At 56.7% G+C, this 25,198-nt stretch overlaps 1 protein-coding gene and 1 long non-coding RNA gene across 51 annotated transcripts in view; one reads left to right on the forward strand and one right to left on the reverse strand.

The window, feature by feature from the left end:
* NCOR2 (nuclear receptor corepressor 2) overlaps positions 1-25,198 on the reverse strand; it is a 244,179-nt gene that overhangs the window by 177,010 nt on the left and 41,971 nt on the right. The gene's annotated exons all lie outside the window — the stretch shown is intronic.
* Positions 12,960-16,581, forward strand: LOC107967675 (uncharacterized). The gene is made up of 3 exons (XR_001708360.4): positions 12,960-13,433; positions 15,563-15,661; positions 16,183-16,581. It is a non-coding gene; the product is annotated as an uncharacterized LOC107967675 (long non-coding RNA).

The following is a 25,198-nucleotide window of genomic DNA, read 5'->3' on the forward strand; positions in this document are numbered from 1 at the left end:
ACCCAACGGGGACACCAAGGGCCCAAGCAGGCCTCTGCACATCCAAGCCACCAACCACAGCCCCAGGGCCCCTGCTGGCCCCTGAACCAGCTGGAGGAGGGCTGCAGATCCCACGCAGGCAGGTGGAGGGGCTCCCCATGCACGGCTGCAGGGGTCTGTCCCTGGGCCATGCCTGCCAGGAGGTAGCAAACACACAAGTGCCCCCCGCCCCCACTGCACTCTGCCGGGCAGCAGCAGAAGCCAAGTGGGCCACATTCCCTGTTCCCGGCCACTGCGGGCTTTGGTGAGGTTTCCAAATCCACAGCAGAAAGCTCGGGCCGTGAGCTCTGACTGGCTGTCCGCCTTGCTTCCTGCTGGACCCAGAGCCCCTTCTGGTGCCTGGCACACAGTAGGTGCACACTGAATGACTCTGCCCAGCGGAGGTGCATGCCAGCAACGCAGTGATGCCAGAAACTACCACACCTGTGTCCTCTTCCCACCTGGCCGGGCAGAGGCGCCTTTCCAGGAGGCCCTGGAAGCTTCCATGGGGCCTCCCACCCCTGCACTCCTCTCCAGCTCCGGCAGGATGAGGCCACACCGAGACACATTCCATAGATTTTCCGTGTCTTGAGCGGCCTGGTTCAGACCTGGGGAGGGTGGAATTACAGCCTCAGGGTGAGGGGCAGGCGGGGGCTGTTGGAGGTGTGGGAGCTACGAGATGTGCCCGGAGCGCTCAGCCGCGGGCTGTGGGGAGGATGAAAGGCACGCGGGGCTCTCTGCACCGCACGTGCCTGAAATGTTCTGGGAACTAATGGGTGCTGACATTGGAAGAACCTGTGGCAGGTGGGGGAGCCTCGGGATTAAAAACCAACCTGCCAGGCAGAGAGCGCCCACGGCACGAGCGCGCGCGCGCACACACACACACACACACACACACTCGACAGAACCCTCTGATACTGTGAGAAGCCCAAGGCACAAAGCCCCCCTGGGGTGGGCGGAACCGCGGCGGGAACACAGGCTGTGCCTCCACTGTCCCAGCCTGGCCCTGCGAAGACAGGCAGTCCCCAGGAGCCCTGCAGCTCAGCCACATCGGCCTCCCTCACCGCTCAGTAGGTATTTGCTCCACTCACTGTGGAATAAGCACCTATTGTGTGACAGCCACCGAGAGGCACGGCACCTGGCACACACGAGGTGTATTAGCGCCCTCGGCTGCCCCAACACAGACTGCATGGCTTCAAGCAACAGAAATGGATTGTCTCACTGTTCTGGAGGCCTCGAGTCCATATCCAGGTGTCACCAGGGCCCCACGGCCTCTGGGGGCTCTGGGGGAGGCCCTTCCTACTTCCTCACTCCTCCAGCTCTGGTGGCCCCGGCAACCCCCGGTGTTCCCTGGCTTGTAGATGCATCGTGCCATCCTCTGCCTCTATCTCCACGCGGCCTTTCCACTGCATCTCCTGTCTCTGTGTCTCCCCTTCTTCTAAGGGCACCCGTCATATTGGATTTGGGGCCCTCCCCTATCCGGTTGTGACCTCATCTTAACTAATGAGATCTGCAAAAACCCTTTCCAAACAAGGCCGCACTCCCAGGTTCCAGGCAGACGTACCTTAAGGGAGAACACTACCTACTCCAGGAGGTGCTCCAGAAATACTTGTTTTGTTCACTGCTGTATCCCCAGAGCCCAGCACACAGTAGGCATCTAATAAATATTTACTAAACAAAACCACTGCAGCCAGTCTGGCCCGAGGAGAAGCCGGCCCGGGGGAACTCTGGGACAGCAGTTCTGGGATGTGCGCACGAGACGCTGCCGAGCGCCAGCTCCACGGGTCAGGCTGTTGACACCTTGCGTGTTTACTTTCTGGCGTGCAGTAAAAATTGGGGAACTGGCCAAGTATCTGACGGCCACCTTCAGCAGGACTCCTGGCGCAGAACGGATGCTCAGGAATCCAGCTCTGGAGTGAGTCCTGAGATGCGGAAAGCCGGTGGGACGTGGCAAGGGTGCACCTCGCCCAGCCCAGTCCAGAGGGGCCCCCACAGCCAATGCAGAAGGGGGTGAAGAGAGAGCTCCTGCTGCCCCGCCTGGTGGCTCCCTCTGTCTACCACGATTTGTTAAGCACCTACTGTGTGAAAGGTGCTGGGGATACAGCAGTGAATTACTGATCCCAAATCCCCCACCTCATGAAGCTGCCATTCCAGCAGGTGAGACAGGAGTAAGAGGATGGCAGAAGGTGTTAGCACTATGGAGAAAAACAGAACCAGGAGGCGGCGGGCAGGGAATGGGGGTACATTTTGAAAGTGGGCAGTCAGGGGTGCGTCACCAGAGGTGCCTTTTATGCAAAGGCGCGGGGGAGAGGAGGGAGTCCACACAGCAGACACAGCAGGTGCCAAGGCCCAGAGGCAGGACCGAGCCTGGTGTGTGAGGACAGCAGGGAGGCCTGGATGGGGAGAGTGGGGTGAGCGAAGGCATGTGAGGTCACTCTTTCTGGCTATAGCCAGAAAGCTGGGGTGTTCACTCCAAGGGAGCTAGGAAGGACACAGCTGGTGCACTTTAAACAAGGCTGACGTGCGGTCTCCTGTGGCAAGTCCGCCTCTGGCGTCTCTGTGTTCAAAGGACACTGTAGCTGCCCCTGTGTCGAGGAGCACTGGGCACAGGTGTCTGAGTGTGGGGCACAGGTAAAAGGGCCCCTGTAACCCTGAATGATGACAGCCACGATTGTCAGGGCCCTAGAGAAACGGGCCTCCACCCATGCACAGCGGCAGGCCTGCAGGAATGAGGCCAGACTCCTTGGCCCTCACTTGGCAGAAAGGTCATTCCACTCCCTAAGGAAGAGCCAGGTACCCAACCCCAGCCTGTCGCTGGCTCTGCCGGAGGGGCTGAGGGTCAAATACTAAGAGCTCAATCCCGGGTGCCACCCACAAGGGTGCGGTCTGCCCTCCAGCTGAGACCAGGCAAGCCAAACCCATCCCAAACTCCGGTTGCTGACCCATTCTCATCAATTAGAGAATTATTTCAGCATCTGTTATGTGCAAACACTGTACAAGCACAGCTACAGCAGTGACCAAGTCAGACAAAAGGCAAAAGGCCCTGCTGACCACGGCCCACACCCAGTGACAGGTCTGGCCCAACTGGCAGACTCCCCACCCAGGTGCTCAGCAGGGGGTGGCTGGATGGAGGGAGAAGATGGAAGAGGGATAGAGATGGGAGGACGGAGGAGAAAGGAGGAAAGGAGGGAGGAAAGGAGGATGGATGGATGAATGCATGCATGGATAGAGAAAGGAGGGAGGAAAGGAGGAAGGATGCATGGACTGATGGATGGATGGATGGATGATGGATTGATGGATGGATGGATGGACAGAGGATGGACGGATGAATGGATGGATGGATGGACGAATGGATGGATGGATAGATGGACGACGGACGGATGGATGGATGGATGGACGGACGGACGGACGGATGGATGGATGGATGGGCGAATGGATGGATGGATGGATGGATGGATGGACAGACGAATGGATGGATGGATGGACGGATGGATGCATGGATGCATGGACGGATGGATGGATGGGCGGATGGATGCACAGACTGATCACCAGATGGATATCAACTTAGCTGCTTCATTTTCCGGGTTTTTCTGGTCTTACATTTCTAACCAATCCCCAGGGCCAAGCATGTCTTCATCCTGCTAATATTCCCAGGCCCTCCCACATGCCCAGCTCCATGAGGGACACAGAAAGGCACTGTCGCCTTCAGGAACCCCCAAACCCACATAACTGCTCCCCAAGTCCCAGCCTGCTGAGTAAGAAGGACCCTAGGAAAAACTGCCTCCAGTCCCAAACCCAGACTCAGCGTGGGAGGGTCTCAACTCTCCCGAGTCCCCCACCTGGCACCACTTCTCCCTTTTCAGCATAAACCAGCACATCTTCCCCTTGAGCTGGGTTCGAGGAGAAAGGCCGAGAGGACTCCAGCCTGGGAATCCTCCTCCTTGACCCCGGGTAGATGTACAGGGTAGAGATACGTGGGCCAGGTTATAGCCAGAAAGCTGGGGTGCCCGGAGTGTCTCGTCAGGTCCCACACTTGCTCCCTCTGGGCAGTTTCCTGGGACTTGCTTCCTCACCCCAGGGTCAGCTCAGCTAAGTCCCAGAGACCGGCTCTTATAAAGAGGGATTTCACAGGAAATTTGGAATGTCTGGCTTCTCCTAATGAGGGCTGCTCACACATTGCGGGTGGGAATGTCAGATGTGCAGTGCAGCCACTGTGGAAAACAGTCACTAGGTTAAACCCAGAATTACCCCATGACCCAGCGATGCCACTCCTAGCTACACATCCCCAAGGAACGGAAAACTGGTGACAAAACAAACAGAAAGGATTAGAATGCCCACAGCAGCACTATTTACATCAGCCAACAAGCAGAAACAACCCAAATGTCCATCTACTGACAAACAGATGAAACAAACGCAGTCTGTCCATCAATGGACTACGATTCAGCCACGCAAAGGTAAGCGCTGACTCAGCCACAACGCAGGTGAGCCCTGAAGACATGGCACAAAAGGCAAAGAAGCCGCTCAGAACGGCCACGCACTGCATGATTCCATTAACTTCACAGGAGGGGCAGATTCCCAGGACAGAACAAAGGCCCGAGGCTGCCAGGGGTTGTGGGGAGGGAGGAGAGGGGAGTGACGGTTTAATGGGTTTGGGGTTTCCTTCTGGGAGGATGAAACTGTTTTGGAATTAGACAGAGGTGGTGGTTGCACAACCCGTGAATGTCCTAAATGCAAACTAATTGTTCACTTTAGTATAGCTAAAATGGTATCTTTTGTACGTATTTTACCACAAAATCGTTTGACAGGGGAAACTGAGGTTCCAGCCATGGCCGGCTGGAAGTGGGCAGAGGCTATCTACACCAGATAGGCTCGGCTTTCCCTATTTGCCACGTCCCCTCCTACTCAGCTACCTTTGTTTACATGCCCTGCCTGGCTGGTTGGACTCAATGGGGCAGGTTCAGTCTGTCTTCTCCTGAGCCTTCAGCTCCTGCCTCTACTGGCACCTCCTTGGAACCTTCCCCCAACCCCAAGGGGGCCCCCCGGTGCCATGGCCCGCTCCCCCTGCCACTCCCATGGACTCGGCCCCCTGTGCCACAGCCACCTGTTTACCGCTGTCTCCCCCACCAGGCAGGGCTCCTCCTCGGCAGTTTTAGCCGCACCTGTAGGAGCAGGAGCTATGGAGGCTGTGGGCTGAGCCCCTCGGTCACTGAAACGAGCCAGTGCCCTCTCAACCAAGCCACCTCCTGTGGACACACTGCCATTCCAAAGGGCTCCCATGTGCTGATCAATTCCAAATCCCAACTCCGCCACTTCCACAGCTGTGTGACCTTGGGTGAGGTCCTGACCTCTCTGAGCTTCACTTGGAAAGATTCACTGGAAAAAAGAGCTACAAGAATCTCGGTGCAGTTCTCGGCCCACAGAAGAGCCCCCAGAAGGAGAGCGTGGCTGTTACTGCCCTCTGCCACGCCGACCACTCGGGGGAAGGAGGGAGGTGATGGCGATGATGTTAACTGAGCCAGTCACTATGGCGATCCTCGCCTTGCAGATAGGCAGACTGAGTCTGGGAGGAGCCTGTGATTCTCAAGTGAGCCCAAATGCCCCAGCCCATTATTCCTGTCTCCCCAGTGCCACGTCCTGCTCCTGCTTCCCGGGGAAAATAGGCCAGGTGCAAAACCCACCCCCAGCAGCAGCCCCATCTCTCCCCTCCTCTAGAGAGGCTCCTCGGCCCCTGGGAAAGCCTCTATCATTCCCCACGTTCTGCTTCAAGCCCCCCAGCTTCCCCATTCCTGCACCCCTTCACCCCAGGCAAAGCAGGCCCCACCTCCACTCCAGGCCACATTTATCTCATGCTAACACCAGAGGCAGCAGACGCTTCAGTTCCACTCACCAAACACAATTCGCCCCACTGAACAGATCAGAAAACTGAGGCTCGGAAAGGTGAACTGACTTGCCCAAGGCCACACAGTCAGGATACGGGTGCCCAAACCCCGGCCCTCCCCACGGCCCTGCCAGCCCAGGCGCCCGCCTTCAGTGAACAGAAAGGGAAGTGGCGTTGGTCGGAGCCTCCGAGGAGGCCCGTTACTGTTTCCAATATAATTGGAGCGTTCCTGTCCGCTGGACGGCAGCCAGCTCGGCCCTGCTCCCCCGCCACGGCGAAGTATGCTCAAAATCACTTCCTCCTCCCCGCCTTTTTTTTTTTTTTTTTTTTTTTTTTTGGTTTCCATTTAATTTTAAAAGGAAGAGAGGGAGATAAACCACAGCAGGATGAACCCTCCCTGCACTCCAGGTTCCTGTGGCTCCACCCGAGTAGCCCTGCACGGGGAGCGGCCCTCCCCGCTTGGGTATTTCACAAACATTACGCCTGGTTCTGCCGCCTCTTCCTCATTAAGTTCCGGGCGCCCCAGGAGGGACGTGTTTTCCATTAGACCCATCTCCTCCATCTGGCCTTCCCAACAGCAATTTCTGCAGAGGGAAGTGAGGAGTCAGAGAGGAGGCTGGTGTCTGGGCAGTGGGGAGGGAGATGCTGGCACCAGCTGTGTAACCTGGGCAAACCACTTAACCCCGTGCCCCTGGGCTGTGACGGCAGGAGAGAGGGAGGCCATGCCAGAGTGGGGCTCAGGGAGCTGGGTGGCTGAGCTGGGGCTGGGCTCCTGGTCAGCACCTGGAGAGGCAGCGGGACCTGGGGTTTCTAAAGGATGCGGACGGGGTTGGGGTCCTGGGTCTTCATCCGTTTTGCTTCATGGCCAAGAATGAACCAACAACCCCAGACTACATGGAACACAGCTCCTGACATTATGCTGAGTGACAGAAGCCAGCCACAAAAGGACAAACACTGTGCGATTCTACTCGTAGGAGGTGGCCAGAGTCACTGAATTCATAGAGACAAAAAGGAAAATGGTTGGGGCCAGGGGCTGGGGAGAGCGAGGAAGGGGGAGCTACTGTTTAACAGATATAGCGATTCAGTTTTGCCACATGAAAAGTGCTGGAGATTGGTTGCTAAACAATATAGCTATTCTCAACACTACTGAATTATCTACTTACCAATGGCTGAAGGTAAATTTCACATTATATGTATCTACCACAATTTAAAATTAAACAACACCTCCTCCAGGGAGGCCTCCCTGATTGCTAGTGTTGTGCTTGTGTTGTTCTGCGGTGGCCCCAAAGGCTCAGGCTGCCCCCATAAAAGGCAAAGTGTTGCCAGTGGCCCCGGCACTCAGCAGGCCCTCAGAGCCGAGTGCAGCATGCGTCCAGGCCTTGTCTCTGGCCCACCTCACCTCAGGACCCCATGACGGCCACAGGGCATGGCTGGGCAGCGACTTGCACCTCTGATCCCTCGGAAGCGCCCGATAAGCTGAGCTCTCCCCTCGCCAGCTGCCTCCAACCCAGGTGGCCTCAAGGCCAGGGCCCAGGGAAGGGCTGACTGCTTCAGAGGGGCCCCTGGACCCCAAAACTTGAGGCCAGGGCCAGAGCCCTTCTCTCTGCCCACCAGTCTGCAGTCTCTGTCCCACCCGCTCATGTCCATGCCCAGACCCCGAGTGTGAAGGCGGCCTCCCCAAGGTTCCCACCGACTTCCCTGCCTCCAACATCTGGCAAACACATCCACAGCTGTGCAGCTGCCGGAAACGCCTCCTCCCGCTTCTCCTCCATGCACGCAGGCCCTCAAGGATGGCTTTCTGAGGAATTTATGGGGTCGCCTCTAGTATTTCAGGGTAGATCCCTGGAGGCCTCCACCACATGTGAATGAGGACAAATGTTTCTGCTGCTAAGAATAGCTGTGCCAGCAGCAGCGTCCAGGGCGACAGAGCCCACCCACTCAACAAGGGTCCCCTCCTGCCTCCCCAACCCATCCCAGCCCCCAGCAAGTGGCCAGGCTGGACCACAAAGGGCCTGGATGGGAGGACCCCACTGCCGCCTGGGCTCCCAGGCTAAACGGGAAGAATCCACTTTACGTCAGCTCTGTCCAATGCTCAGAAGTGGACGCATCTGGGCCATTCAATTACCCCAGGGGCATTGATCAATAAATGTCTGATGACAGGACAGTGATCAAGAACCCAAAAGGTCCTATGGCCCCTGCAGCCAGGAGCTCAGACAGTAAACAAATGCTTCAGCGCCCAGGAGTGGCGACGGCTAAAGCTAAGCGTCTACCTGGGATCGGATGATCCACCCGAAGAAGGGCAGGGACAAAAAGCAAGAGGAGAGCTGTAGATACCCAAGACCCTGCCGGAACACAAGGGCCCAGGCAGGCACCACGCCGAGGGGAGGGGCCCGCAGGAAGGGGGTGACCGCAGCTCAGCCCCAGCCAACACTGAGCAGAGACCCAGGAATGTGGCCCCCAAACATTCCTGATGTTCCAGACCCTGCTGGAACAGGGTCCACGTGGGGCAGGGGGTCCACGGCATCCAAATCTTTCCAGCAAAGCCAAGAAGCCCAATTTTGAGACATCTCCCGATATTTCTAAAAAAACACGGACTATAAAACCAACCCAATAAATCAGTCTGACAGCCAAATACAGCCCAGGGGCTGCCAGGACATGACCTGTGGCTTATGACGTGGTCACTGGACGCCACAAGAGAGGTGAGGGAAGGCTGGGGAGCTGAAGCGGGCTGATGGGGGGACAGGAGGTGGAGCGCCAGCAACGGCTTGGAGGGGGGACCCAAGAGGCCCTCAACTATTAAATATAACAGGAATGAATCTTACCCAGTGACTCATCGGCGCCACCTGCTCCACCCCAATGGGACACACACTGGCCATGAAAGGCAGGCCAGGCAGGGACCCCAACCTGGCCCCATCTCCAACACAGGGAGCAAGACACAGTGTCTCTGCCCACCCGGCCCCACTCCGTGCATGCCACACCCCAATTTCCCTGGGCAACCACCCCCCCCTGCACCCTCAGTCCTGGGGTCTCAGGGAGGCTGACCCAGCCCTCCAGCCAAAGTGGCACTGGCTTTGGTGGGGGGGGTGGGGCTTAACTCTGAACTCTCAAGCTGAGGCAACAAAACTCATTCCCATGATATTTGCTGGAATATTGGGAACAAGAAGCTGTCCTTCCACTGGGGCTACTGAACTGCAATTATTAGTCTCAGGCTAACAGGGACTGAAAGTGGGGAGCACCTGGACCCAACTGTGCCTGAAGCTTCTCTGAGGTTTTTTAGTTACTTGAACTATTTGTGCTAAATGCAGGAGGCAGAGGGAGTCTGTCCATTGCAACCAAGAGACCTAAGATAGCAACCCTCCTAAAACACAAACTCTCAGATAGGATCTCCCTGGAATCAGATCTCTTCCACCCGCTAGGTCCCTTATCCATGTAGGTGAGGACAGGTCCAAAGCCAGCCAAGAAGAGGCCAGAGAAATGGAATGGGAGACCCAGGCCAGACTCAGTGTAGGGGGAAGGGGCCAGGCAGGAGCCAGGGAGAGGCCTGTCCTGTGTCACCCTGAAGGGAAAGTGGGTGGCTCCCAGTCCCTTCCTGAGCTGTCAGTGGCTCTCATGGGTGAAAGAGCAGGCGGCAGCTTTGCAGATGAACACTGCCCAGCACAGCCCAGCTCTGATCTGGGTCACTTCTCAGAGGCAGGCACACCCCCCGACGGCCGCCCCCCACAGTAACCTGAGCCTCCGGACCTCGGTTTCCGGAGGAACATCACGATCTCTCTTGGAGGGAATGTCTGCTAGCCGCGCCGCAGAACCAAATGTGCTGATAAACCTAGGCCAGGTTGAGCAAGCCTGGGCTGCTCCCGCCAGGCCAGAAAAAAGAGGCATTGTCTGCAGCCAGGAACCACCACATGGGCTGTACCCATGGGCATGTCTTGGGGCCATCCCTGCCAGGCCTTCAGTTTCCTGGGTTGTAAAACAAGTGGCTGTTCCAGGCCTCGGGGGCAGCCAAGGCCTCAATCTGGAGCAGGTGGCGACCCCAAGCCCCCACCCCAGAGGCACTGATGCACCCCAGCTCCGCTTCTCCTCCCGACCTCCATGGGGCCATGTGCTTGTTACAGCTCCCGTTTCCCAGGCGGAAGACTGAGGCTATTTGCACAGGGAGGAGCAGGGCAGCGGGAAGATGAGCAAATGCCACTTCCATCTTCCAGGCTGCTGCCCTGAGCAGCCACGGGAGGGAACACCTCGCAGCCACTGGCACAGCCAGTCCCCAACACAACACTTGGTGGCACCAACTCCTTCCTCACAGCGCCCCCGTGAGGGATTCTGTTATCATCCCCATTCTACAGCTGGAGAGACTGTGGCACAGAGAGGCCGAGCAACTTGCCCAAGGTCACACAGCCAACAAGGGCACAGCCTGGATGCAAACCCAGGCGAGCCACCTCCTGTGTCCAGCTCACCCACTGTGTCCTGGGACCCTGTCACCAGCATACCCATGCCTGCTGCTGAGGCTGGAGGAGACTGTCGTCTCTCCCACCAGGCTGGAGCCAGGCCTTGCAGCCCTCCCATCCCATGTCCCTGCTCGCAAGACCAGGCCAGGTCCTGCCAGCCAGAGGTGCCCATGGGCCGCCGCGGACAGGCTGTGGGCATCTCCACGTCCACTTGAGAGCCTGCTGCACACTGTCCAACCCGGGCCCAGGAGGAGACGAAAGGCCACATCCTCACCTCCCTCACGCCCCAGCTCTGTGCCCTCCCTCATCAGAACCCGGAATCTGGACTCCAACCTGTGCTGCTGCACTTCCTCTCCCCCCACAGCCCCAAACACAAGATCCATGAAGCAAGAGTCACACCTTTGTGTCCCCCAGAGTCCCAGCACACTGCACATGGCAGGTGCTCAATAAATGTTTGCTGAATGCATGAACATGCTAAGAGCAAAATCGCAGACGTGGAGCTGAAGCTCAAAGACCAGTTTGCAAACAGAGAGACTGAGGCTGAGAGCACAGACAGGGTGTGCTTAAAGCCCAGATTTCGGGGTGCCACCTACACCAGGCCAGGTCCATCAAAGGCAGCCGAGTGTCCCAAATATCAGGTAACTGACCCCAGGTCCACACAGCCGGCCGGCTCCACTCCAGGTCTCCATGTGGCCGAGAACTCTGATCTCCACTCCTGGAAGCCCCAGTGCCAGCCCCCATGGCAAGACTGTAAGGCCGTCACTGCCACTAAGGAGCTGTGTGGCCTCCGTCAAGTAGCCTGCCCTCTCTGGGCCTAGTTTCTCCATTTGTCAAGGGCACCCGGCAAACCTGGGGCTTGCTGGGGGATGAGTGCAACCCGAGTTCTACAGGAGTCACCAGACGCGTGGGGAAAGGGCGTCCGGGGCCTGGGGCAAAGCCGGGGTAGAATCCGAGAGCCTCCTGCCTCTGGGTCCTGTCCCCTTAGCAGGGCTGTCTGAGGGGACAGCGAACAGCAGGCGGCAGGTGGGGTCTAGGGCCTTGTGGATTTGGTTCTCGGCAAGAAAGGCAGGTTCAAGCAAGGCGTCCTTCCTGGAAAGTCCAGACTCCCCGAATGGGGCTTCATGCACTCCCAGGCACAAAGGGGTTCTCAGCCACCCAAACTTGTCCTGCATCCTCAGGCTTGGAGTGGGGAACAGTAGCAACCCCCGCCAGGGCCAGTTCCCCCACCTCCAGAGACTGGCGTCGCCAGCTGTGTTCATTTCCTAGGGCTGCCATAAAAATGACCACAAACCAGGAGACTTAAAACAACAGTGATTTATTTTTATTTTTTTATTATTTTTTGACAGGGTCTCACTCTGTGGTCCAGGCTGGAGTGCAGTGGCACAATCATGGCTTACTGCAGCCTTGACCTCCTGGGCTCAATTGATCCTCCTGCCTCAGAGTGGGACTACAGGCAAGCCGCCACCACGTCCAGCTAATTTTTGTGCTTTTTGTAGAGACAGAGTCTCGCCATGTTGCCCAGGCTGATCTTGAAATCCTGGGCTCAAGTGATGCGCCCACCTCGGCCTCCCAAAGTGCTGGGACTACAGGCATGAGCCACCTCACCCGGCCAACGACAGCAATTTATTCTCTAACAGTTCTGGAGGCCGGAAGTCCAAAATCAAGGCATCAGCAGGACCCCACTCCCTCCGGAAGCTCAAAGGGAGGCTCCTTCCTGCCTCTTCCAGATGCTGGTGGCTCCAGGCATTCCTTGGCTTGCGGCTTCAGCCCTCCAGACTCTGCCTTCGTCTTCCTGTAGTTCATGTAGTCTTGCTCTCTCCTCTTCTGTCTCTTCTGAGGACACTGGTCTTTGGATTCAGGGCCCACCTGGGTAACCCAGGATGGGCTCATCTCAAAACACATCTGCAAAGACCCTTTTATCAAATACGGTCTCTCTTTGACAGGGGCTGGGTTACTAGGACATGGACCTACCTCTTGGGGGGATCACCACTCACCCCACTCCACCAGCCCCCGCCTTTTCTGACATTGCCCATTTCCTGAAAGCTCACTCCCTGCCTAGCTCTCAGCCCAAGCCCCAGCGGAACCCCATGAAGCAGAGGGGGAAACGGAGGCACAGGGAGTTCAGCCGATGCCCAGGGGACCAAGTGGGGCCAAGGTTTGAACCTGGCTTTCCAAGTGGCCCCAACACAGTAGCCGCTGGGCATTGGCCTCCCTCCCGTTTACAGGAAACAAGGGACTCTCACGCCCACGCCTCTCGGCCGAGGGCCAAACTGACAGTGAGTCACCCCCACTCCACAGGCCAAGAAGCTTGAAGCAGCTCATCGAGGGGGACCAGACAAACGGTGGAGCCAGGGAGGGCTTCCTGGAGCCTCAGCTTGCTCCAGTGTCAACAGGGGAGCAAATCCCACCTCCCGCTGCTCTCTCGGGAGGACTCAGCGCGACCCTGGAAGGAGACAGCTTGGCACACAGAGCCCTGGCAATCACCACCTCCCTGGTTATTAGCAGGCCTGGCCCGGCCCACACAGCTGCCCACCCAGCCTCTGACCCCAGCCACAGAAAGGGCCCATTATGACATCACAGGCCAGGAATTATGTTATTAGCCTGGGAAGGAGGCTGGCCTCAGGAACAAAGGGCTCATTGTCATGCAAATGAACGACTCCGGAGGAAGAGGGCGGTTCCTCCACTCTGGGGTGCCCCTCCTGCCCTCTAACTTCTAAACCACACTGGAAACCGACCCCCAACCTTCAGAAGTGTGGGCATCTCTGGGCCTCTGCTCTGGGCTAAATGAGGCGCACTCTCTCAGCCTGGGAAACGGGCCCCTGCCAGTTCTGAGCCAGATCCCCAGAAAACAGGACCCGCCTCGGAAGATAGGGATAGTAGAGGGACTTTTGGGGATGAAACAGGATGATCCCCTTAACATGCTAAGCATGACCTTGAGCAAAGAAGCAACTGCCTTGGAAATGCCATTCACTTGGTAATACTGCAGGCCTGCAGCTGTGTGTCTTTGAGCAAGCTGCCTACCCTCTCTGTGCCTTATCAGGAGAGGGTGACTCTGCCGACTTTACAAGGCTATGGGAAGGACACAATGAACTAAGGTATGTGCAATGCTCACCTCGCCTTGGTCCTCAACACACAAGGCTGAGGCTGTCGCCACCCCTCCCCCACTCCCCGTACCTACAGCATCCCTGGGTTCCTTCTCATGACTGTATCTAGGAGGGGTAGCTCTCTTGGGATGCTTGGTGGGTACCCCAGTGGCAGTCAGAGAAAAAGCGTGAGAACTTTTCCCAGTTTTCCAAATCATCCCCAAAATGCAGGGCCTCCTTCCCCAGAGAGGCCCCATTTATGGGGAGGGGACAGGCTGAGGCCCCGTGGAAGACACTGAGTCAGGCACAACTGTCTCCTAAGTGCCTGCTACATACCCAGTGCTGGGGACACAGCGGTGACAAAGATGAACAAAATCCTGGATGGAGGGGTGCTGGAGTGTGAATGTTTATGTCCCCCCAAAATCTGCATGTTGAGACCTAATCACCACGGGATGATGTCAGAGCGTGGGGCTTCTGGGAGGTGATGAGCTGTCATGAGTGGGATTGGTGCCCCCGGAAAGCCGCCCTGCCCCTCTTCCTGGGAGAAGCCACCATCTATGAACCAGGAAACGGGCCCTCCTCCCATGTGACACCAAATCTGCCAGCATCTTGGTCTTGGACATCCAGCCTCCAGAACTGTGAGCAATAAAGTTCTAGTGTTTGTGAGCCACCCAGTCCAAATAGACTAAAACAAGGTGGGGACAGGGGTGATGGGCATACCGCAGACCCTGGTGGTGACAGTGTTACAAGGAGCAGTGAAGGTGTCACAGGGAGTCACAACCCGACATCAGGCCTCTCTCAGGAGGTGCCATTAGCAGAGGCCTATATCAGGGAGGCTGAAGATCTCAGGAAAGGGTGTTCCCAGAAGAGGTTACAGCCAGGCCGGGTGTGGTGGCTCATGCCTGTAATCCTAGCACTTTGGGAGGCCGAGGCGGGTGGATCACTTGAGGTCAGGAGTTCAAGACCAGACTGGCTAACATGGCAAAACCCTGTCTCCACTCAAAATACAAAAATTAGGCATGGTGGCATGCGCCTGTAGTCCCAGCTACTCAGGAGGCAGGAGAATCGCTTGAACCTGAAAGAAAGGTGGCCACAGCTCTGCACTCCAGCCTGGGGGAGTGAGACTTTGTCTCCAAAAAAAAAAAAAAAAAAAAAGGTTATAGCCAGTGCAAAGGTCCTGAGGCAGGCCCATGATCAGGGGCCCCAAAGAACAGCAAAGAAGAGGCTCATGAGGCTGGATGCCCCCAAACCCTATCCCACCCCCATCCCTCCAGACCCTAAGCTACGACCCATGCCCATGGGACACAAGCCTCCACCACGCCACTGTGATGACAGGAACACCCTTACAGCAGCTCAGTCATGAGGCCCCCCACAGGCCCTGCAGGCACCACTTGTCCCCCAGCCTGGGACGCTCTGGAGCCCTCTGTGATCCTGAGGCACAAAGCAAACCCTGCCTGGACCCCCTGGAATGTCCAAGGGACCAAGCTCAGTTACAGGCCAGCTTCATGGGAGAGTCCTCTACTAAAAGTACAAACATTAGCTGGGCTTGGTGGCATGCGCCTGTAGTCCCAGCAACTTGGGAGGCTGTGACAGGAGAATCGCTTGAACTCAGGAGGCAGTGGTTGCAGTGAGCTGAGATCGTGCCACTGCACTGCACTCCAGCCTGGGTGACGGAGTGAGACTCGGTTTCAAAAAAGAAAAAAAAAAAAAATCAAGATCCCAGGATCCTGTGTGCCCTTCACCCAGCCTCCCCCAAGAATAACATCCTGAGACAACGACAATTCATCATCCATATCATAACTAGGAAGGCAGCATGGATATAGCCAGCCGTATGCAGATTGCAGCAGTTTCCAATGCACTCACTTGTGTGTGTGTGTGCATGTGCGCATGTATCTGTGTGGGTGTCTGCATGTGAGTATGGGTGTGTGTGCACGAGTGTGAGTGTGCGTGAGTGTGAGTGCATGTGAATGTTCGCAAGTGTGTGTGAGTATGCATGTGCATGTTTGTGTGACTGTGTGTATGGTGTGTATGTTCGCAAGTGTGCGTGTGAGTATACTTGTGGGTGTGTGTGAGTGTGCATGTATGTGTGTGCACGTGAGTGTGCGTGTATTTAGTTCTATGTGTTCTTATCACATGTGCAGACTCCAGTGATCACAACCAGTCCATGCTGAGCTGCCTCGTCACAAAGGCCCTGGTGCTGACTTCTGTTCTGAACCTCACCCAGGACTCTTCTCCACTGGGTAGGAAAATCGAGTCCCTGAGGACTTTGGCAAAGGTCAGGGGCAGCCACGACACAGCTCTGTGGCCAACCCAAGTGGACACCAAGGCCCTGGGGGTGACAAGGGGACATGGATGAGAACCCCCCCGCCTTCGGAGGCCATTCTCGAGGTCCCAGGAGAGGCCCCATGACAATGAGACAGCGGGCAGCTGGTGCGGGGGGCCTGGACGCCCGGGGAACTCCCCACTGGCTCCTGCTGGCCCAAGAGCGGAGGCCCTGAGCCAGTCACCGGCCCAGCATCCGGTGTCACTTACAAACACAGGACGGCTGCCACCTTCCGCAGGAGAACTGGCCCTCCCGCGCCAGTCCCCAGGCCACACCAGGCACTGTGGGGGGTGCCTGGCCCAGGGCTGGCACGGAGGGGCTCAGGCTGAGTGGGAGACGGGGCAGAACAGGCAGCCATGGGGGGAGACCTGGGGACCCCAAACAAAGGCAGAGCCTGGGAAGCACCCACTCGACCTACCTCCCATTATCTGGGCCCAGGTTTCTACAAAACATGAGAGCTCTCTGCACAGAAGAAAAGAAAAATGGACGGAACTCGAACTTAAATCCAACCTTGTGGTTACAATTACAGAGGCCCACCCAGGCCAGCACTGTGCGGACCCCTTCAGGCTTCTCTCGGGCTCTCCTGAGACACACCGGCAGGCTGCAGTGCTACCACTGTGGTAAAGGACAAGGAAACTGAGGCTCTGTGGGATTCCAGGACTTGCCCAAGGTCACACCATCCTTGAGGGGTCGAGCCGGGACTGGAACCTCAGTCCGGCCACTACAACTTCATAAACACCATCGCCCTGAGATGCCGAAATCCCAGGGGCCCCCCACCCTCAGACCAGGTGCCGGTATTGTCAGCATCGAGAAAACAAAGTGCCAGTGAATTATCAACTGTGAGCCTATTATGAGCCAGAAGGCAGGTTTCATTCACTCCCTTAAGCCATACAGCCTATGAGGTGGGGAAAGATGCAACGTCCATTTGCCAGATGGGAAAACTGAGGCTCAGAGACAGTAAGTGACTTGCCCAAGGTCACACAGCCAGGAAGTGTCCAACCAGGACAGGAACCCAGGCAGTCTGCCCCGCGTTCCCCCTAAAACTGCAGCTCCTTCTCCCGTCAGTCCCATGCTTGTGTAGATCCCACTGTGCCCCATTTTACAGACGAGGAAACTGAGGTCTGCAAAGGGGAGGCGACATGCCCAAGGTCACACAGCATAGAGAGGACGGAGCCAGGACTCAAACCCAGGTCTGTGGCAAAGGAGCAACACTGCCTGGAAGCCCAGCCCCCTCCCTTCCCCAGCCTGGGCTCAGAGGTCCCCAGGAGCCATTCCCGCCACCTCCCTATGGCCGCGGCGCACCCAGACCTCAGGACAAATCACTCCCTTATCCCCCCGGCTTGCAACCAAAGGCTCCTTGTGAGCTCGGGAAGCCCTTCCAACTTTCCAGTGTTTATCCCGGCTCCTCGCTGCCAAGTCCCTGGGCAAGCCTGGGCCGGTGGCGCTGATTTCAAACCAGACATGGGCACCGAGCCAAGCGCCACCTCGGTGGGGAGCCGGGCGCCGGAGCCGGGCTGCAGCGCTGCCTGCACCTGGCTCTCCCCTGCCTGAGCCCACCCCAGAGCCCCAGGGCAGAGCCTCGGGAGCACCCACGATCACATGCCCTCCTGAAGTCAACTCCGGGAACAGAAGCCCCCTGAGCCCCCAAGGCTCGCCATGCTCCCCCTCAGGGACGCCGGATGTGCACCAAGGAGAGGAGCACAGTGCCCACCCGGGTCCCCTCCCACGCGGGCCGGCCAAGAAGCCTCACCCCGGCCTGCCCGGCCAGCGCCTCCGAGCGCTCTTTTCCGTGACTGCAGCAACTTTGTCCGATAAGACAGCCCTGCCCACCATCCCGCTGAGCTCAGGGCCGACAACACTGCGCTGCCAGGGGAGGGTCCGGCTGCCCCCATTGGCTGACCTGCGGCTGGCCACTCGGCCCCCAGCCCTGGCCACCACCTCCAGCGACAGAACTGGGGCTCTTTCCGGATGAATTCCTCGGCCCCCAATCAGCGCCCCTGCATAGAGCCTGCAGGCCACAGCCCCCCACCCCAGTCTGCGCCCACCTCCCCCGGCCGGGGTGACCCAGCCACACTGCACCTCCCTGCCCACTCCAAGCCCGGCGACTTCTCTTACCCGAGCACATGACCAACCTCGCTCACGTCAGCTCCAAACACAACTTGAAGTAACTCTCTCACAAGAAAAAAAAAGAAAAAGAAAAAGAAAAAGTGCCAGCCAGCGGGCCAGCGGAGTCCACACACACAGGCTGTGCTGCCGGCTTCCAGGAGGCACACCACAGCCAACATCAGACCCATCCTTCCCCCAGGATGACACCCGCAGAGGGGCGGCCCCAGAGGGCGGCCTCACCTTCCCGCGAGACTACGACTCCCATCCCTGCCCGGGAGGCCCTGCAGGGCCAGGCCAGGCCCCCCAGGGTCCCAGCCCGATGCCCCCCAAACCCGGGCAGGCCAAGGCCCACCGGCGACAAGTGCGGGGCCGCCTGACCCCACGGCTGGGCCACGAACGAGACGTCGGGCCTCCAGCGATCCGTTCTCGCCTCTGCCACTCTGGGCCTATAAACACAGGGAATTACATAAGTCCACTCCTCTTGTTTGGAAGCCAAAAGTACGAGCTTTTTCTCCCAGCCTTGGCAGTAAGTAATAATTCCTCATCGCCATGGTAACCCTGGCGGGCTTCCAGCCGACACTCGGGAGCTGAAACACTGTGAGGCCTTTTTATAGCTCGGCTAGAAAAACCTCTTCACTCTTCGCTCGCTGGCAGGCGAAAGCGAGCTCCAGCCCCGCTTCTCCCCCTTTAACCCGCTTCCTCCCAGCCCGGACTGTCCAGCCTCGAGCTGCACCTGCACCTCCAACCTGAGCGTAGCTCTGGCGCCCTGGCTCGGGCCTGGTTCCGAACCCAGGCCTCGGCCCATCCCTCCCCCGTCCTCTGTCCCGAGGGCCAGATGGCCAGAGGAGCAGGCTCTCCCTTGCAAATATTTCTGTCCTCCTTTTAATCCTAGGAAAAGAAAGCGTGACCCCCTCACACTGGCATTCTGATCTGGGGTCATCTCGGTGACAGGCCTAGAAAAGAAGACATGGCCAAATAATACACACACACACACACACACACACACACAGGCCAACAATGATGGCTTGGTAGTCAGCCAGGAGTCTGAACCTTGGCTGCAATTAGCTGTGTGACTCAGAGACAAGTCTGAGCTTCTCTGGGTGTCAACTTTCCATCCGTAGAAGGGGCAGGCTGAGCTCTGCTTCTCCAAGTGCTCTGGAAAGCAGAGATGAGGCGCCAGAGGAAGCTGCTGGAGCTCCCAGGAGGCAGAGGAGGCTCCACCAGGGTCTCCAGATTCACTTCCCTGCCCATAGCAGCCAAGAGTTGGGCCTAAGAATGTGTCCCTGGACAGCAGCCCACATGATGACAAGGGTCTGGGGGTGCAGACGCGAGGAAGGCACCCCTGGCAGAAGCATGGCAGATGTGAAGGTCTGGAGGCTGGACCACGCGGGTGTGTTGTCAAAGCAGAGAGAAGGCTGGTGTGGCCAGGGCGCAGGGGCGAGGCGGGGAGAGTTTGACGATGAGGTCAGGGAGCTAATAGGAGTGGAGGGGAAGTGGTCAGATGGACTCTGGGCCTGGCCTTCAACTCCAGCAATAACATTGTCATCCTTTTTACTCTCAGGAGCATCTTGAGAGTAATAATATTAATAACAATAACAGTGGCCACACACACAGAGCCCAGCAGCTCGGACTGTGTGCCCAGCACTGTGCTAAGCGGGTCCCCTGGTTCACCAGCTGGCCTCACACCACCGCGGCATAGGCAGGTATGCCCCTGAGCCGCCATACACAGACAGAGCAGGAGGCTGGCCCAGAGAGGGTAGGTGACTTGCCCAAGGTCAACAGCTAGTGGCTGAGCTGGGACTTGAACTGGGCAAGCCTGGCTTGTCTCCGCTATCCACGTGGTAATTCAGCCACAAGGAGTCACAGGAGGGTTTTAGGACTAAGACCAGATTTGCCTGTGACAGGGGCCCGTGGCCACTGGACTGGCAGGGGGCCCAGACTGGCCACTAGGGGATGAGCATAGTGGCTGCGGAGGCCCCCGGAAGCCAGATGTCTCCTGTGAACAGCTGGCCCTCTAGCCTTCCCCAGGAAACACCCCTGGGGGTTTTCCGTACACCTGCCCCAAAGCCAAAGGTGGGATTCTGCTACTCTTAAGCCTTCTTTTATAGGTAGGGAAACTGAGGCACAGGAAGGCATGGGCATATTTTTAGCCCAAAGATCCAGCACCATCTTCCCGCCCAGACCGTTGCCGAGACCAGGTGGGACCATGACACCCAGGCCAAACTGGCCCCATGCAAACACCACCGGGAAGCGGTGCCTGAGAGCGGCCGAGTCAGGCCTCACCGCCTCCTTCTGTTCATTTTTGTTTGTTTTGGACACAGACCTGCATCCAGACCTTCGCCAAAGGCTGGCCCTGGAATCCACGGTAACTCCTCCCACCCCCTCAGAGCGACTGTGTGCTATGGGCAGGTTTGACACTGGGCATGTCTCTTCACGGCCACTCGTTCTGCTTCCTGTGTCTTCCCCGCCAGATACTCCGCAGCAAATTGTTTGTTGAGTGACTTAATGAAGACCACAAATCATCAAACACCAGAAACAGCCACAGGCAGCAGCCCCCAGACAGAGCCTGTGGCCAAAAGCAAGCTCATATTCAGAATAAGCCAGTGTCTGGTTATCTGCTCAGCAAAAGAACTCCCCATCACGCAAGCCTTCGACGGCGACCACCCCTCCATACTTCGAAAAAGCATCCCCTGGCCAAAATCTGCCGACAGGCCGCTTCCTGGAGCCCGTCTGCTGAGCGGAAGTTTGACGGTGGGAAAGATCGGTGAAGACCCCCCAGAATATGATTCGCCGCAGGCCACAGGGGCCGGGACGGTGGGCCAAAGGGGGTCTGGAAAGGGGCAGGGGGACCTTAAGCTGAGTGGCCCCAGGCAAGGCCCCCAGCCTCTCGAGGCATCAGAAGGCTCAGCTGGCGAATGGGGGAGCTCCTGCCTGCTGCCTCTCTCGGGACCCAGGTCAACAGAAACTACATGTGCGGGGCCCGGGGGGAGGTGGGGGCCAGGACTCTGAGGACCAGATCCAGACCCACAGCCGCAGCTACGGTTCAGCATCCGGCTCCAGCTGGAAGAGACCCCCACTCACTTCCTCCCCACACACTGCTGCTTCCTGGACAGGCACAGATACGAGTGGAGCAGGGTGGGGGCAGGAGAAAGAGACAGCACTGTGAGCCAGACACGTCTGGCTATCTGCACCTCCTCAATCCCGGGCCCCAGGGCTCCGTGACCTGGGCAGCCTCAGTTTCCTCATCTGAAAAGCCACCTAGATATCAAATGGTTCTATTGATGTATGCCACACAATGGAATTCCGCCATATAAAGGAATGAAGGACTCACACCATTCAACACGGATCAACCTCAAACACATTGTGCGGAGTGAAAGAAGCCAAAACCCACAGTGCATGATTCCGTCCAGGAGAAATACCCAAAATAGGTAAGTCCACAGAGGCAGAAGGCAGACTGGTGGCTGCCAGGGACTGCGGGAGGCGGCAACGTGGAGTGACCCCACCGGTACAGGGTTCCTTTGGGGTGATGAGGACATTTTTTGGATAGAAGGGGTGGGTGCTCAACATTGTGATTGTACTAAGAACTCATGAACTGTTCATGTTAAAATGGTAAATTATATGTGATGTGAATTTCACCTCAATTGAAAATAAATAGGCCGGGCGCAGTGGATCGCTTGAGGCCAGGAGCTCAAGACCAGCCTGGCTATCATGGCAAAACCCCATCTCTACTAAAAATACAAAATTCAGTCAGGTGTGGTGGCGCATACCCGTAATTCTAGCTACTCAGGAGGCTGAGGTAAGAGAATTGCTTGAACCAGGAGGCAGAGGCTGCAGTGAGCCAAGATCATGCCACTGCACTCCAGCCTGGGCAACAGAGCAAGGCTGCATCTCAAATAAATAAATAAATAAATAAATAAACAAATAAATAAACAAAAAGATGGTGTTGCTGAATGCACACCACTCCAGCCCAGTTTACCGACTTCCTGAAAGCCGGGTCCAACTCCCAGCAGGGAGGAGTTCCTCACCCAGGCCTGGAGCTATCAGACATTCGAGAAGCGTCTGCTGAGCCCCTACTGTATGTGCTGAGCACTGGAAATATGGCAGTGAACAAGACAAAATTACATTTTACATTTTAATTTTAAAATACATGAGTGATTAAAATAAAGTTCACAACTGTATTCGTTTCCTGCGGCTGCTATAACAAATTATTACAAATTGGGTGGCTGAAACCAGCGACCTATCCTCTCACAGTTCTGGAGGCCAGAAATCCAAGCTCAAGGTGTCACCAGGGCCACACACCCTCCAAAGACTCTGCAGGGGGAGCCTTCTCTGTGTCTTCCAGTTCCCAGTGGCTCCTGGCGTTCCTTCCGTCTTCACATGGACTTCTCTGCTGTGCGTCTTCTCTTAGAACACTTGTCACTGGATTTAGGGCCCATCCTATTCCAGGATGATCTCATCTTGAGACCCTTACCTTAGTGACACCTGCGAAGACTGGTGGTCCAAATAAGGCCAAGGTCATATTCACAGTTTCCAAGTGTACCTATGTTTCATGGGCCACGACTCAACCCACTACCAAAGCCAAGACCTCAAAGTGGCAGCAGTCGCATGCCCGGAAACACCTTTGGTGCCCCTCTCCTTTCCCGCTAGTTCCAGAAAACTGGTTGGAAGCTGCAGAGGAGAGCTCCAGGGATCTCCGGGATGGCCCCAGGGCCCCCCTACAGCCGACAGAGCTGGAAACAGACCTGAGAGGTCCCACAGCCACCCTCTCCGGCCTGAGCCTGCTAAAAACTGGCCCCAAGGAACCCAAATCCCCTTCCCTGTGGCAGGCATCCATGAGCCAGCCACTCGTGGGCAGCTTGAGGAAAGGGGCCTGCCTCCTGGATGGGGAGGCCAGACACAGGCCATCACCTCTGCCCCCAAATAAAGACACTCCCCAGACCAAAATGCATCCTATTTCCCCATCCAGGCCCGGGATTCTTCTCCACAAAAGCATCAAAATGAAGCCCTGACCACGTTGGCTAAGGGAAGCCAACGGTACTCCAGGGCTGTTTTTCTGCATGTTGTTTTTATTTTTAAAAGGGGCCGCCCCCACCCACAGCAGCTGTGAGCTGGCAGCTGGCAGAGTTAATTGCTCACTCAAGACTCACTTCCAACTGCAGCACCATCCGGCACGCCAGGATACCACGGGCACCCGGCAACTGGCAAGGACGGCTGGGGGCAGGGGGCAGGTGGCTGCCTGTTCTGGGGCTCCTGGGAACCCACACCCCGGTGGCGGGGGCAGCGGCAGAGGAAAGAGGAGTGCCCAGGAATGCTCCATGCCAGCCAGCTGGATCCCAGGGACCTAACCCGGGAAGGACACATCACGCCGGCCAGCATCACCCAAGCTCTCAGTGTGCCAGGGTCAGTGGGCTTCACGGGGCCTCCACTGTGCCTTACAACCGGCGTGTCCAGTCTTTTGGCTTCACTGGGCCACACTAAAAGAACTGTCTCAGATCACACATAACACTAACACTAACCATAGCTGATGAACTAAAAAAAAAAAAAAAAAAAAATCGAAAAACAATCTGTTTTAAGAAAGTTTACAAATTTGTGTTGGGCTGCATTTAAAACCGTCCTGAGCCGCAGGTTGGACAAGCTTGCCTTACAACAATCCTATGGGGTGCTGTTATACCCATTCCATTAATACATACTGGGGAACTGAGGCAGAGAGCAGTGAAGTGACTTGCCCAAGGGGACGGGGCTGGGAAGTGGCAATGTCGGTTTTGAACCCAGCAAGTGTGAAACCCGCGTCTACGACACTAACCACTAGACTATACTGTCTCCAAGAATGTCAGGCCCCACTGGAGACATGGTATTGTTCTCTGAGAAACTGCTATGGCCGTGGGCCTTGACTTTCAGAAATGGCATCTCCAATGGTGTCAGACGTGACTTCCCAAGACTTGAGACCTTCTGGAACAGCCCATGGGACATTCTACCCAGATCACAGTGGGGACAAAATACTTTAAAAGTCACTGCTAAGAAGAGGCTATAAAATGGTGACAGCCAGTTGTGGCCATGAAGAAAACTTGTTCTGGCCCATTCAATGTTTTTCAAAAACTAGGCCATTCCTTATAAAATCCAGATTTCCAGCTTCTCTTGGAAAACCATCAGAATACCCAGCATGCCAGTTAGCCACAATCCCCACTCCTCCCCTTTGACCTGCACTGACTCACTCACTCCTTTCCTCCCTGTGTCTGAGTTTGGGACATCCCCTTATCCCTTCTTTGGCCACCTCCTCTTGCTGTTGCAAACAGTGAAACAAATGTCGAGGACCTCACTCAAACAAGAGAAAGGAGTGTCCCTCCTGGGATGCCAGGTGACTCTCCTTCTCCTTGGCTGGCTGGGCTGGGCTGGTGGCATGAGCCTGTCTGAGAACAAGGCCCGCATAGAAGGAGGCACAGCTGAGGCAAAGCCAGCTCCCAGAGGCATTGTTTGAGCACCTAGATCCAGCCTTGCCTGAACGTGTCCTACCCTGGCCACTCTGAGGACCCATCAACTCCCTGTCATAGCCTAACTCGGCTCGAGTGTGTCTCTGCCACAACTCAGGAGCCCTAACTAACTGCCCCTAACTAATCACCCCCAGGTCTCCCCTTGAATGACTCGTCCCTGGACGCCTGGCCTGATGGAAGACTAATTCAGCTCTTGCCTCACCCAGGTGAATGCCTGAACCTCGTCCTCACAACCCTCACCACCCGCGATAGCACTTGCTTGTTTAACTGACACTCCCCCTCTGGATACTAAACTCGAAGGCACAGGCAATGTCCAACTTCTCCACCATTCTCATCCCAGTGACGTACATGAGTCCGGAACACACCACGTGCCCAATACATGTAAATTAAAACCATGTAAATACATGTAAATTAACTATGGAGCAAAAGAACAAAAGGGAAAGGCAAAAGTCATTAAATTTGACTTCTGCCTTAAATGTGAAAAACAGCCCAGCCCTGGAGGTCTGCAGGACAGTCTCAGATCCAGGAAAGCCCTCCTGGGGCCCCCCTGCTCTGCTCCAGCCATTACAGAGTGGGAAACTGAGGCACAGAACCCCAATCAGCATGCCTGAAACATGGTGGCCGAAGGGCCTTTGCGCCTGCTGTTCCCTCATCCCCCTTCCTTTCACATAGTGGGTGCCTCCTTATTGTCCAGGGCCCAGCTCAGATGCCACCTCCTCAGAAGCTACCCTGGAATTCTTACCTAAAATGAGTCCCCCGAAACTGAAGTCATCCCTACCTCCCCACCCTGTATTATTTCACAGGCAGCATTTTCTTGCCTTGCAAAATCGTGTTTGTTTTTTGGCACTGCCCATCTCCCC

Source organism: Pan troglodytes, chromosome 10 (assembly GCF_028858775.2).
Source record: "Pan troglodytes isolate AG18354 chromosome 10, NHGRI_mPanTro3-v2.0_pri, whole genome shotgun sequence".
Classification (NCBI taxonomy): Eukaryota; Metazoa; Chordata; class Mammalia; order Primates; family Hominidae; genus Pan; species Pan troglodytes.